This window comes from Furipterus horrens, unplaced genomic scaffold, assembly GCF_987537825.1.
Source record: "Furipterus horrens unplaced genomic scaffold, mFurHor1.1.pri manual_scaffold_1, whole genome shotgun sequence".
Lineage (NCBI taxonomy): Eukaryota > Metazoa > Chordata > Mammalia > Chiroptera > Furipteridae > Furipterus > Furipterus horrens.
In genome coordinates, this window is record NW_028327171.1 from 65,091,231 (window position 1) to 65,106,996 (window position 15,766).

The following is a 15,766-nucleotide window of genomic DNA, read 5'->3' on the forward strand; positions in this document are numbered from 1 at the left end:
TGCAGTAAGTCAGATAGTCTCCTTAATAAGGCACGTTCACACATTCCCTGATCCAGTCTCACAGGTCTACTGGGAATGATTTTAAACAGACAGTCTGCAGTTACCAAATCAGGTTAAACAATATTAAGGGAAGGGCAGTAGGCCAAGGCAGATTAAGAGATTCAGCAAATTTCACCAATTAAATTTTAACCATCTTGTTAGTTTGTTCTATAAAACTAGAGCACTGAGGATGATAAGCACAATGGGAATGCTGCAGTATCAGCCAAGTGTTACATTTCAGACCAACATTCTCTTACAAGCATAGGATATATACAAAGTTAGGTCACACCTGATACTTGCATTGGTGGAGCTTACACTTTAGTAGAAGAAACAGACAATAAAGCCCAAGAAAAAAAACTGCATAAGTTATAAGTGGGATATAAGCTCATGAAAGAAAATGTAGCACTCTGAGAAAAGATAATAAGGGAGTAAAGGATGATTAGAAGTTAGCTAGATGAAGTTTGTTAGGGGCGGAGGAAAATTTGAGGAAGGAAAGAGGGCAGCTTTTGGGGTCAGAAGACAATGGGATACACAAAGTGCTAAAAGAAAAAAAAATGCAAGTGTTTTTTTTTTTTTATTATTATTATTATTATTTTTTATCCATGTCTCCAAGGCATGAACCAGGCATGGGCACAAACCAAAAGCCAACCTGGGATAAACAAGGAGTTACTTTGTCCGTGACTGATATGAGATTAGCACCACCAAACCAGGTGCAATTCTACCCAGGTCAGGGACATAAAAATGCAAGTGTTTTATTGTGCTGACATTATAACCAGTGTAGGACTCATGTAAGTGGACAAAAGCAATGCATTTTTAAATAAGGAGAATAAGACATGGTCAATAGAAAGAATATAAACTAGACAGGTTCTAGGTCTGGCTTTGTTAGATACAACAGGTTTAATTTTGGATTATTCATAGGTCCTCTATAAATATTTTTCTTTGCACAATAATTGAACTGGAATCACTGCTAAAATGTTTTCTTTCTAAATATCCTATATTTCCATAATCTTCCTTCTGGATAGTTTTCTTATTTCCTCTGTACTGTGGATTTTTTTCCCTCATAATGCTGTGGCAGTCATGTTCCAAATATGAAAATATTTCTGTTGTTTTTTGTGGAGATATGTGTTCTTTTATTTCAGCTGCTAGGGAAAAAATGTGCTATTTCAAGTGGCAGGACTGTGGTTTTTCTCTGTGGTTGATAGGTAGGTTTTTCCACCTTGCCAGTAAATAACTTATTTGAAGCACAAAGCTCGGTAAGCATCACTCTTTCTAAAACAACCTCATTTTCCTCTAACTCTTTCAGCTGAGTGGCACTAGAAAATTCTAAGTATGCAATTGGTTTCATATGCAGTTACATTCAGTTTTTACATTTATAAAGGGCAATTTGATGTTGCCTCACATAATTCTGTTTTTAAAACAGAAAAATTAGAAAAAAAATTGAGTTTTTGAGTTTCTTATTTTTTGAAGCTTTAAAAATGTAATTATAATACTGGGTAAAATAAAATAACAAAATAAGAATGAACACCTGAAAATGATGCTAACATAATTGGGTGCTGAGTTTGGGAAATCCATCAAGTTTTTTAGGCCACAAAAGTTATACCTATTGCCTTAGCTTGCTAGGGCTGCCATAACAGACTATCATGAACTGGGTAGTTGAAGCAACAAAAAGTGATTTCTTCACAGTTTTGGAGGCCGGGAGTCCAAGATCATTATGCTGGTGGGACAGTTGGTTTTATCTGAGGTGTCCTGGGCCTCTGTTGGCAGCTTCTCACGGCTTTGTCCTCCTGTGGTTGTCCCTCTGTGCAGGCATGTCCTGATGACTCTTTGCATGTCCAAATTTCCTCTACTTCTGAGGATACCTGTCAGAAAAGCTTAGACTCCACCTGCGATTTCAGTTTAACTTTGTCATCTCTTAAAAAGCTTTATCTCCAATGCAGTTATATTTTGAGGTACTGGGAGTTAGGACTTCCACATATAAATTTTGTGGGGACACAATTTAGCCATAACACTAATGCATAGTGAGGAGTTATTTGTCAAGTTACTCAAAGTGGCTCAAAAGAGATAAATCACCTAGTTTACAGAATACATTTTTTTTTCCATTTCAAAGTTTAGGTCAGATGAAAATGTGTTTTAAACAGAAGTATCATTTTATTATGATGTAGAAGATATAGCTGAGCTCTAAATACAGGAAACTGTATAATAGTTTTTTAATTTCAAATTCTTTTCTAAAAATTCTATTCCACAAAACCCCCATGTTAAGGTGTATTGTAGAATATTGAAAAACAATATAATGAATTAATTAGAAGATACAGAATAAGAAACAGTCATATTTTTTAAAAAACATTTACACAATTGCTTTAAAAAATTGACTGTCTTATTACCTAATTCCTCATGTAGACATTGAGCATGCATATTTTTATTGTTGTTGATTCTCCTGATCATCTGATGATGGTTCATAAAAATATCACAATTTTATCACATTTTGCTAAATTTTATTATGTTATACATGTAAGCTCAACGTTTATATTTTGTCTCCACCTTATACATTTCCATTTCCATTATAAAATCATATTCCTAAATATGTTTATTGAAAATATTTTCTGCTCTAACTGGGGATTATAAGAAGGCATACTTCTAATCAATTGCTAACTTACTTTTCATTTAGACTTACCTGGTTAGCATTCCTTACTGTGTGTATCTTAGGCAATTGAAATTGTAGTCCAAGCTTTAGTCCAGTTAGAAATATTTGTTTCTCTTACATTTTAAACTCCAAACTGTTCAATTCATACCTTTCTACCACAAAGAAATATTTCATTCCCCCAGTGCATACTTTTCAATCTGTTTCTTCTGCACTCTTCTGAAAAATGAACGAAGAACCAAGAAAAGTAAATATGTTAAATATTTTATTCTATACAACTAAATGGTACTTTGAAGAAGACTGTAATGCTTTCTCTTTTGTCATAGAAGTAATAAGTGAGCTTATCTTAAAATCTAGTAGAATAATGATGTTAGTATGTCCTCACATTTTGTTGTTCTTTAAGTTACAGAATCTTAATTATTTCTCCATGAAATCACAAATCTATCTGTCTTTAACTTGGCTATTATAGAGTCAGGAGCATTATTAGTTCATGGTAATGATCAGTCACAGTATTCATTCCATGACTGGGCAGTTAAATAATCCTATTAAGATATAGAGACCATGCCTAAAATTGGCTGGGTACAATCATAAGTCATCATTTCAAGAAGGCAACATAACTTCTCTTTAACACTCTACCAAATGAATAGTTTTAAAAAAATGTTTTGCATGCAGAAAGAATGTGAATGCATCATTGATTAATTTGTGCTTGTTTCCTCATATATCAGTATAGCAACCAAAATAACGATAAATTAAAAGTTGTAAAAATAAATGTTTTGGGGTAAGCAGTTTTCTTTTAATTTAAAGCTACTTTATTTTACTGTACTTCCGCACAGTTTTTTACTGTGTTTTCAATATAGATTTATCTGTACTTGAAAAGCAGTGGCTGCATAATTGATGGAATATCGATTGTGTAGCCGACATGTCTGGATTTGAATCATGCCTCAGCCACTACCCAAAATGGCATAAATGAAGTGAAGTCTTAGAATCTGTTTTATTTTTCATATAAAAAAAAGACATAGAAACATCAGTTTCATAAGTTGTCATTTAAATGAGAAAAGTTAAACAAGAAAATTTATTTAAAAATGCAAAGTACAGTGCCTGCCACGTAACAGGCACTTAAGCATTAGTGCCGATTTCATAATCCCTGTGGCTCTCACTGTTCTACTTCTCAAATGATAAAAACAGCTTTATTAGAAACAAATTTCCACTTCACACTTTGTGTTGACAAAAAGTAAAAGATTCAACATTTTCCTGTGTAGGGACTTCTACCTCCTTGTTTTCTTGAGTTTCTGGAGTTAGAAATTGTCAGATATACAGTTAATTTGACCTCATGTCTCTGCAGATGATTTTTTTATTCACACATTGTTCACTCTCATTGAGTTTTAGCATATAAGCTCATGTTAGTTATTTCTATGGTGTATGTGTATCTGTGCACATGTGTGTTTATTTGTATGCTGTATTTTTCTGTTGAGTAGGTGGAAGGAAGGGGGAAGAAATCCTAACTAAAGCTTTACTCCAAAATAAAGCCCTAATTTTTCTTTGAAGGAATGTAGAAATATTATTTAAACTTGGAACATATTAAACTTTCCTTTTTTCTCTTTTCTGTAAAGATCTCAAAATGAAATGGCTGTCAGCAGGATGAGGCACATGCCAGTATACACTGCCAGCTTAAGATAGTTCCTTAACCAGACTCTTTAAAAGAATTGACTATATGCCAATCTAGAGAAAAATCTCAGTTACTTGCAGAGTTTTCCTTTTTGTCCTTTGTATAAAAGTGTATTTGGTTCAGGTATTTTGACCTGACTACTAGAAGTGCAAAAGTCAATTTTAAAAAATAACCCCAGCTAAGTGATTGTATCTTATAGATAACGATATGCACATATTAGTCCAAAAGAGAATACTACATTAACATCTAAGATTACAAATGAATACATGACACTCAGATTTTGCAAATATTGAGTGTGAGTTTCTTATTACACAAGTTACATATATTTTTATAATAATAATTTGTTGTAAAGGCCAAGAGGTACCCAAGAAGAAATAATATAGTTAAGGTGCATGGCGCAGTCTTGCATTTTCCATTATCTCAGGCATCATGCTTAAAAAGCAAGTTTATTTTTAGTCTCTCTAAATAAGTTATTACAGTTAACACAAGCAATATGGCAAAATTTCTAAAATATCACTTTAAGGTATTCATTTCTAAGAGTGATTGGAGGAACATATTAATGAAAACAATATTTAGAACCTCATAATTACCTTTAAGTAATCTTGAAGTATCTCCAACACTTCAAAGTATTTCTGGCATGCAGTAAATACTCAGAAAATGTTAAACAATTACAAATATTTTTTAAATTCAAGAGATAGCGAGAAAACCTTGTCCAAATAACTTTAAATATAATTTCATGTGATATTTCCATACATGCAGTAAATACATAGTAGTGTTGTTTTTTAAATGGTGGTAACCAGGGTGATACTACATGATCAGAGAAACAGTCAGGACAGTAGATGCTGGAATCAGTATTCATTGCTCTGTTTTTGCTTCATGTGTTGGAACAATAACATATTTAAGCCAAATTCTTTGATAGTTTGACTATCAACACTGTGGCTTTTATTATTGTGCTCATGGGCTTCATAGGTGAGTCTCTATTTATTAGATTATCTTCTTCTTCTTTTTTATCTTCATCATTTTAAGTCTCATAGTTTTAAAGCAATTTTAAATCCCTCCTGTTTTAAACAACAAAATAAAAACACATCCCTTGGTTGTGCTCCCTATTCTTAATAATAGAGTTGATAGTATATTTATAATCAGAATATCAACCAGAATTTTCTAATGCATTTAATGCTTCCACTGTTAATGAATTATACTCTTATTTTTCTTATATTTTTTCATGAATTTTTGCAATAACTTTTAAAATTATGTCTATTATCAACATTTTATAACTAAAAATACTGAGGCTTAGAAATATAAAGTAACTTTCTGAGGGACAGAGAGTTAATTGGGGGGTGTCTAAATCCATCTTATTTCCATCTTATTTTCAGCTTCTTGTGTGTTTGTGTTTGTGACCTCCTGTGTTTTCTTCACTTTCTTACCATCCCAGACTCCTCGGTCCTTGAAGGATACTGCAGAAACTGCCCTCCCTAAGGCCGTCAGTGGCATCAGTGTTGTTAAAGAATGGCACTCACAATTCTATATTTTACTTGCACTCTTGCAGCTTTGGACTATTTTGACCACATCCCTCATCTAGAAATATTCTTTTTTCCATCTCCTGAATACCCACAGTCTCTTAGCATTTGTTTTCCATGCCTGACAGTATCTTTTCAGTGCCTTTTCCATGCTGATTCTCTTCTTTCTTCATCTTCTTGTTTTCCCCCACTTAATGATGGATCTTCATTAGGACTTAATTTATACACTCTGCCTAAAAATCTCTATTTCCATAACTTTAACCACCTAACCACCTGGTAGTAAGAATAATTGTCAAATTTCATGAATCTGTGCCAATCATCTCAAAGGCAGACCCTCACTGCTACTTCTTCACAGGGATTGTTCCCTGTTCTTTACCTGCATTTTTGCAAAGTGGCTCCTCTTTCAAGACTAAGTGCAGATGCTCCTTTATCAGGCAGGCCTTGGAGGCCACCCAGGTTTGGTGAAATTGCCTTGCTATTTATTCTCCAAGTGGTTTGCATTTTCATTCTCACTCCAAATTGCACCTCTAAAAAAATTCATCTTATAGAATAGATGGTTTGCAAGAATATGAACAGTGTATATTTCTCTATAAGCGATTATTGAAGTGTAGGGATATTTTGGATGCATAGTAAATGCTGAGAAGCATTGGTTGAATTCAATGAAAACATGTTTATTTTTCAGCCCTGGGAGGATACCAGCATTTTTATGACAAGGTTTCACTTCCCTACATTTTAGTGATGTAGAAGACATGCCAACAGAATGTCATATCTAGATGAAATCAAGCATTCCAAAATTATATGTGGCTTATTTGGATCATTTGTGGGGGAAGGAAAGACAGTTTTCGAAAGGATGTTTCTTCTAAATTGTGCCTTAAAGCTGTTTGTAAGTAGAAAATTGAGTTTATATTACATTAGAAGATACTATAATGTTTTTATTAAATTCACTGTGCAAACTTTAATCAAATAAGTAAGTGCATTATTTATTTCCAAGGTTAAAGCACATATTTTCTTCATCTGGAATGCCAATTCTGGAGGAAAACATGTCTAATAATGGATGAAACTGAAAGCCAATTTTACTTTCCATTATTCTTATAGCATTTAAAGACCTAAGGCCTGTCACATATCTTGTTGCATGTTTTTATCACATGTGCTTTTTAGAAATTACAACTAATTTTATGGATATGAAATTAACCTTAATATATAATTTATTTTTGAACACTCCATGATAATAAAAATCTTTGTCTAAAGCATTTTTAATTCTTTAAATTTTATTTTACATCAACTTGGACAATAAATTAAAGACTTAATGAAGAATATTTAAAATGTCTGCTTGAGATTAAAAATGTTTATTTTTTTGGTCAAAGGATCCTTATATTTCTAATGCTTAAGACATGGAAAATTATATGTGACTTTGACCACTAGATGACTCAGTAAAATATGTATCCTTAGATTTTGGGTTTTAGAGGAAAAGAGCTTGTAAGAATTTCCTGAGGAAATCATTTTGATTGGATCATAAGCCTAAATTTAAAGAAGAAATTAAATTATCATGTTGTATATCAAAAAACAATAATAAGCTGCCATCTCAATCAGAGACTTTTGAATACCATCTTAAAAAGTCAACATAGTTCTTTTCAGTAATATTTAAGTGAAGAAAAGCTATCACAAACTTGAAGCAAACAAAGAACTTGAAGCAAAATAATAACTGCCCGAGTCCTCCTCTTTCAGTGGCTGTGGTAAATGTTAGACAAACAATTAACCTCTTTTTTTTTTTTTTTCATTCTCTTCATCTTTAAGGAACGAATAGTTGAACTCATTCTACTTTGTCAAACTTTTTGTATGAAAGCTGCATAACTTTGAAATTTTATGATAACATATAGTTATTTAACAAGCTAGGTTAGTAAAAGTGCCTTGAAGGTAGCTCTTTGTTTTGAAATAAAAATTCAAACTAATTTCACACTCTGCGTCGTCCAACTTTGAAAAATTTTAGGCAACATGGATAAATAATGGGGGAATACAGCATGTATGCACTAATATGTTAATATTTTCCCATATGCTTTTAGAGATTATTAAGCTTTACAGATACATTCATGATAAAGGTTGCTACATATAAGGACAGTAATTCTTCAGTCTCTTCTGTTAATTAGAAAAAAACAATATAATTGAAAAGTTCCACTTGTTCAGAGTACATAATAAAAGATGACATCCTGAAATAAATATTTCTGTTACTTTTCTATTGCTTATATTTTGAAAACAAAGCTTATTATAGAGAAAATGAAGTAAAAAATTCTGTTTTGTCCTTATAAAGATAATATTTCTGGCTCAATTTTAGATGATTCACTTCCCTTATTGATATGGAAAATGGTGCTAAGTCAGCTTGTTCTTTTTCCCCAGCCCCCTGTGGGGCCAATAAATGCTTACTGAATAAATGCTTATCAAAAAACTATTTTGAGTAAGATACCTTAGAAACAAAAATGATTAAGATGCACTTAAGCATTTGTATGAGAGTTATAAAATATGCATAGAAATGATCAATAAAAAGCAAATGTGCTAAGTACCACAAAAGTGGTGTACAAGACTGTTATGGGAGTCCAAAAATTAAGTATTCTGAGGTGAATGTGGAGTCCTGGAACTTTTTTTGGTGACTGACCAGAACTGTTTCAGTGGAGGGAACAGTAAGGGGAAAGTGGTGGGTCAGAAACACTGGACATCATGTTGAGGGAAAAGTGAAGAAAAAAACAAATGCCTGAAAATGGAAGGCGTCTTGAGCGAGAAACAAGTTGTATTTGTGCCACTAGTTTGATTTACTACTTTTTTATGAGCAACTTCTATAGAAATGATACCCCATGTGATTATGTTAAAGATTGCCTACACAGAAACTTGCATTGTACAGATACTTAGGGCCCCTCATAATTTTCCTGAAATTAAATCTTGGAGACCAGTGGTCCTCAAAGTGTGCTTCCTGGGCCAACATCATCAGTGTCACATTGAGACAAAAATACTCGGACACCTCCCCAAATCTACAGAATAAAAAACTCAGGAGATGGATTTCACAACCTCTGTAACAAGCCCTCCAGGGAACTTCACTGCACTTTGAGGTGGAGAAACATTGATGTGATCAGACAAAACCCAGCTCTCTCTATGGCTGTCTGTCACTAACTGTGATAGACTGTTAAGTGTGGCTCCTACAGGATTAACACTGTCCATTCTATCTGCAATCTAATGGCAGATGAAAGAATGATAATTGAGAGGATATGGCTTTGTATATTAAAAAAAAGATCCACGAGATAATCAATTTTCAAATCTTCTTGGGTAAACAACACAACTTAATGTTAAAAAACATTTTATTGATTTGAGAAAACCCCCATTCTGTTTCAGGCACTAGCCCAAATATTTTACATGCACTATATGATTGAACACACCTGTGTTTCCAAAAATCAAGAAAAAATAATCTTAAACTCACATGATGACATAAATATATATACATAGCTATAAAAATTGTAAATTCAAAAAGCAAGATGCAAAATTGAATAGAATCAGTTGTTGACTTTTTAAATAAAAGTACATATGTGGAAAAAATAGAAGAGTAAAATAATATATAAAGATCATCTTATGCTGGTAGATCTATTGGCGATTGTGTCATCATCATCACCATCATCATAAACTAATATTATTATCTGAGTATATTATAGTCAAGTGTTTAACAGAGTAGTCTGACTGCTTGGTGTAAATCTTGTCTCATCTCTTTCTAACTGTGTAAACTTGAGCAAGTTTGTGCCTCTCAGAGCCTTAGTTTCTTCACCTATAAAATGATAATAAATTAGCATTTACATTACATGAGGACTAAATAAGGTATTTATAGGGGTTAAAGGGTGATTTGTGTTTTAATTACTCAATGAGTATTGTATTCAATATTTTATTTTCATAAAATATAAAAATTTGTTAAGGTTTATAATCATGAAAGTAATTGAATCTACAAATGTCTAAATATAAGGATGAAGTTTCTAATAAACAGGAAACAATAATATGCAGTTTAGATAGTATTCTATGTTTAGTATATGAGTAACAAAATAAAGCTACACCTAAAAGAGCCATATAGTGTTTAATTCAATAAGAGCTACAGTAGTTTTTGAATTTCATTATGACTAGGAAATGTTTTATGGAGACAAGTTCAGGGGCATTTCTTAGATGATATATCTTGGGCCCTATGACAGTTTACAGTAAAACTGAGAGTAAATATATTTAAATGCTGAGATATGGCCCATGCAAAGCATGAAAAGTTAGGGGCGGTTCAAACAGTGATGGGTAAAGTGTCGCCGCCGGTGATGTCAGTCATGTCTATATTTGCTATTTGTTGAGTCTAGAAAGGTTGATCTAGGCCAGACTATCAAGGGATTTTGTGGTTCACGCTAGGAAATCTGGAGTTGCAGGGTAAAGATAGAATTGGGTTTCTGGGAATACTAGTATGATAAGTGTGAGTGTAATGAGCAACAGAAAAGAGAGTTTAGACTACATGAGTCCAGGAACTAAACATTGAAGGAATAGTGCTGGGAAAATAAGAGCGAGATATAAAACCTTAAAAAAGGACTCTCATAGAATCTATTACCTAAATATGAATACAAGGGAAATGTAGCAGTCAAAACGATGTCTTGAAAAATTGTGAAAATATTGAAAAACAGGAGAGTAAGAAAAGAGAACTAATTTTTTAGAGAGAATGTTAAATTCTATTAGGTTGATCTAACATGAAAGCAGGACAGGGAAATAAAAGTAGCTATGCAGTAGATGGAAATGGTGATATAAAGTTCTAGATAGAGTGGTATCTGAGACATCATATAAAAATAATATCTGAGTTTGCAGAGGTAGAAGAAAAGAGGAATTCTAAAGACAGGAGATTAAGTGCAAGTGTCTAGGTTTAGAGAAAGAAGAGACAAAAGGGAAACCAGTAATCATAATGGGAGTGGCATGAGGTGTAGTTAACTAAGGGGGTGAGAAGGAGAAAATTTGTGGTAATATGGTAGTATAACGTAGACAAGTGTAGAAGAAAGGGAAATTTTTTTTAAAGGAAAAAGTGAGAGAAAAGAGTAATATGTGATGAAGAGTATCAAACTCTGCTGAGAGCTCATAGTTTGCTAAAACTGGAAGGCCATCAGTGTTGTTAGGTCATTATTATTGTGAAATATGAAGTGATTGGTGAATGCAAAATATAGAGGGTGGAAGAAGAAGTGTAAAAATGTTTAACCACAGGATGTAAGTTTACTTAGTACATGCAGAATGTAGTGGGCAAAAAGATATATAAATGTACATGGAAAAAGTAAATGATAGGTTTAGGTAAATATTATTTTTGTTTCAGAGGTGATTAGAAAAAAAACCACATTTTCTGATGAAACTATTATCACTATAATAAGAGGAAAGATTATACACCCAGTATTTTGAATGGTAGGTGCATGTGAGAAATTGAGACTAACTATACTTTGAAGTAGTGGCTGTTAAAATCTATTAATAAAAAAACTTACTAAAAATTAGTCAAGGTACTGTTAACATCAACAGATAATTTGATTTCAAATTTCTGTGTCTTGCTCCATATACTCATTTATAATGTAAATTTGGCAAAACGATGTTTTAAACTTTACTGTGATGGCAATTATTATCTTCGTTATGTAAATATTTGTAATATTTTCAGTTCTTTAACTTCACAAATGACTTTTTGTAATCTTTAGTGTGCTTTATATTTCTGTATTATACAACTGTTTTTTAAGAAGCTGTTATACTGTATGTATATTTTCTTTTAGTAACTTTTTAGTCTTAGTTCACATAGTATCTGTCTAATAGCAATAGGAGTGAGTTTATTAATTTCATGTAAAATATACAGATGGAATACCTAATAAGTTGGAAATAGCGTTATTTACATTTGTGGTGCTTAACATATCTCTTGATCATGTGCTCAAAGTATAAAAAAATAACATGGAAAACAAGTCAACGATAATCTTTTTCACAATAGCTGAAAACATTGAATAATTTTAAGACTGAATGTATGCTCTACACTTAGGGGGAAAAAAAAAAGATACACACACTTGGTTTAGAATTGGCCAGATCTAAAATATTTGGCAGATATTCAGACAAACATAACTTTATCTTAGTCTGTTCATGCTTCGATGATAAATATCACAGACTGGATAGCTTATAACCACCAAACATTTATTACTTATAGTTACAGAGTTTGGAAATCTGAGGCTACAAAGCTGGTATGGTTGGATGAAGGCCCTTTTCTGAGTCACAGACTTCTCATTGTATCTTCGTGAGGCAGAAGGAGTGAGGGAGCTCTCTGAAGCCTTTTATAAGGGTCCTGATTCCATTCACATAGGCTCTACTCTCATGACTTAACCTCCCAAAGCAGTACCTACTAATACCATCACATTTGGGGGTAAAGATTTGAACATGTATATTTTGGGGGCTCATAATCAGACTAAGCACTGTTGTATATTGTTTTGTTTTCTAATTAGATATAATAAATGAACATTGGCAAACTGGATAAAAAATATTTGGCATAGACACAAATTTAATTAATGAATATTGGTACCAATTTAATGATTTGTTGGACTGTCCATAGATATTTTTGTAAAACCAAATACTTTAATAGTAAAAATTAAAGTAAAATCAATGTGATAAATTTTTAAAGCTTTATAAACTTATCTAACAGTTACAGTACTATCTTTATGTTACTATTAACTAAATGAAAAGGCATATCGATTGAAATTTTCTTTTTCCAAATTTCCAAATTACACACGGCAAAGGCCTTTGTCATCATGGACATAGATTTTATAAAGAAAGTACTTACATTTCTGTTATGAAATAAAAACTCAGAATCCTAAACTATGTAAACTTTAGCAGTATGTGGTACATAGCCTTTCCCTTTCTCTTCTGCTTACAGAACAGTGTCTCTCCTTGAAAAATGAAAGTACTTAAATAACATTAGGATGTCCAGATTCATGAATTACTCTCCATTTCATTAACTTTCTTTACAAGCTTCTATGAGAAATTTTGAATTTGATTTTTAGTAGAGGCCAAATGTATATTACTTTAAAATATTTTTCCCAAGCATTGTCATACTTACTGTTGAACTTATAAACACTGTGGTGCAACAAAAGTGGATGGAACAAAGTTTTATCACACACTTTTTCCTCATATTTATTTTTGCACATACGTTAAGCATCAGTACTCAAGGCTGTGAAGAAGTAGTGGTTTATATTTGCATGAAATATGGCGTCTTTCTAATCAAAGCTATACAAAGCTGGACTGCACCTAACTACTGATACAGATATGATACTGATATAGCAAAACTACAGTGATAACTGGAAGACTCAAAGCATTTCTATGTACTTAAACCCAACTGAATCTGGCTATATGCACATTTTTGACTTAAAAAAATAAAATCTCCCAGGGCCATATAGGTATTTGTGTTGGTTCTCTTTATTTCCTGTCAATAATCACCCCCCTCCCACCTCTCTCACTATTTTAAGAAAGGTAAGCTATAAAGTGCAGGGACAAACATTACTAATGAGATAGAAAATTATAATCCTATATTTAGAATATTCATTGTTATGAAAATATATTAAATAAATACTCATATTTTATTTTATATCAAATATTTATAGCTATGTTCAAAAGGTAAAGTATGCAATTATATATTACTTTATGCAGCAGAAACAGGATGGCTAATACTTTGATATTATGACATAAACTAACTCAAAATTAGCCAACTTTTTAACTTGAAAAACAGAAATTAACGAACAGATTATATCTCCTATAATGTGGCATTTTATTCAGTACAATGTAAGACCATGGAAGGCATCTCTATGTTTTTCAGCAACATTTTATAGAGAGCATCTCTTGTCATTGAGCAAAAAAAGGAAAAAGGACTCATGGACATGGACAACAGTGGCGATTGCTGGAGAGAGGGGGTGTAACAGTACTAAATGGTAATAGAAAAAAATGCAATAACGATTAAATTTAAAAAGAACTAGGGTAAGGAAACGCACAGTTGGACTTTGGAATAATTATTTAACTCTTCTGTTTCTCAATTTCCTCATTTGTAAAAATGGAATAATATCTATATACTATATCATATATATATATATATATATATCATAGGATTCTTGCAAAGATTAAAATATGACACATCAATCTTAAAAGACACTGTTAGTTTCATAGTATGTATTCAACAAATGTCATTTTTATTTGTTAGTATTCACAAACAATAATTTATCAGACTTTAGGTATTTGATGCCTACTATGTGTCATAGGCTTGGGCTACATTTTATATAAATTATAAAATTTCATTATTAAATATGAGTCGTCGTCGGCAGCCGTCCGTCTCGAGAGACGATGGTGTAGCTTCTTAAGGGTCTATCTGCACCGCCGAGAATGGCTGTGCAGTCCGACTCAGGAGTGACATGGTATCTGTCTCCTCCCGTGTTGAATCAACATCTTGCGATGACGCTGAAGCTACAGAGCCTGGGCAGGGTGATATGGAGGGCCAGCTGTTGCCCATGCAGCAGACCCCCCCTCTCTTCGCAGCTGAAGGGTCCAAGGGAAAGACGGAGTCGATACAGCTTGGGTTCAGGTGCGCCGCAGGAGTTGCCGGTGTTGACTACAACGTCAAACCGCCTTAGGGACTCCGGCTCCGGATTTTCTGTCGGGGTTTACTCCCTTAGCCTTTCCCCTGAAGAGGTATGCCGCAAGGCAGCGGAGGTTTTTTTGGAGTCAGAGTTTTCCTTCTCTGATGTGCCCTGACTGGAAGATCGAACCAGCGACACTTAGCTCGCAGGCCGACGCTCAATCCACTGAGCTAAACCAGCCAGGGCATATTAAATATGAGTATTTACATTAATATTAAACAAATACTGTAACAAGCTATCACATAAAATGTTTATTGTTCTTAAAATTCAAGTCTTAAAGTACTTGGATTCAGGTCTCAGGATTTTGCTATCTTAACATTTGAAATTTCAACCACAATTTGTGTTGTGCATAATAAGTTGCTAGTATTGTTGACTGTTTTCTAGGATAAATGTAAAAGTCTGATCACCCTTCTGGTACTTCACTGTGGAGTTGTCACCTTTCAACCTTGCCAACAAATCCACCCAGCTTAAGAGCATTTTAATGTACCTGTGTAAATTCTCAGAATTTAAGATTAAGAGAGAAAAGCAGGTCTTATGACCTTCATAAGTAGTGTCCAGTGAATATTCTGGAAATGATAGAATTAGTTTAATTTAAGTTGCAATTTGATTGAAATGTTTTCCAGCTTAAAATCAGCTACTCGACTAGAGCCCACGGCGTGAAGAAGGTTATATGAAGTGCATTTCTGATGCAGTTAACTCAAACAAAATCACTTTGTCATCAGTAATCAGGAAAGGTTGCCCTAGATGTTTTAGAGTCCAATTTTTAATTTAACAAGAAAGCTTAAGTGTACAGTAGTGTAGAGTATACACAACTCAGCTCTTTTCACTTAGAAAATAAAGTGCAATATTTTACTTCACTCTGACCTTGAGTCAAAGCTTTGTGAAGTCTTTGCTTCTGAGTGGATTGGGGTGAAATGAAATGAGAAAGAGGGAAGAGCTGTTTTTAACATGACCAGATGGTAATTTTACTAGTTGGCAATGTATTAAGACACATTTTTCTGAAAGAAAAGTATACATTTTAGACTGGCACAACTAAATGTGTAAAAGCACCCCAAAATAGATAAAAATATTCCTTAGTTTTGAAGTGAAGTTATGATACACTAGTGTAAGTATATGGTTATCATAGAATAAAGATAGCAATGAAGACCACCTGTACAATCAGAGATCCTTGCAGAATCAGAAATGAATCGACATTATCTAATCTCTGATGTTTTAGCCTATAAAACTTGAATTG

The 15,766-nt window shown here is 33.1% G+C and overlaps 1 non-coding gene across 1 annotated transcript; it reads right to left on the reverse strand.

Moving 5' to 3' along the window:
• Positions 1 to 639: 639 nt before the first annotated feature.
• Positions 640 to 775, reverse strand: LOC150021252 (small nucleolar RNA SNORA48). The gene has a single exon (XR_016513757.1). It is a non-coding gene; the product is annotated as a small nucleolar RNA SNORA48 (small nucleolar RNA).
• Positions 776 to 15,766: the final 14,991 nt, after the last annotated feature.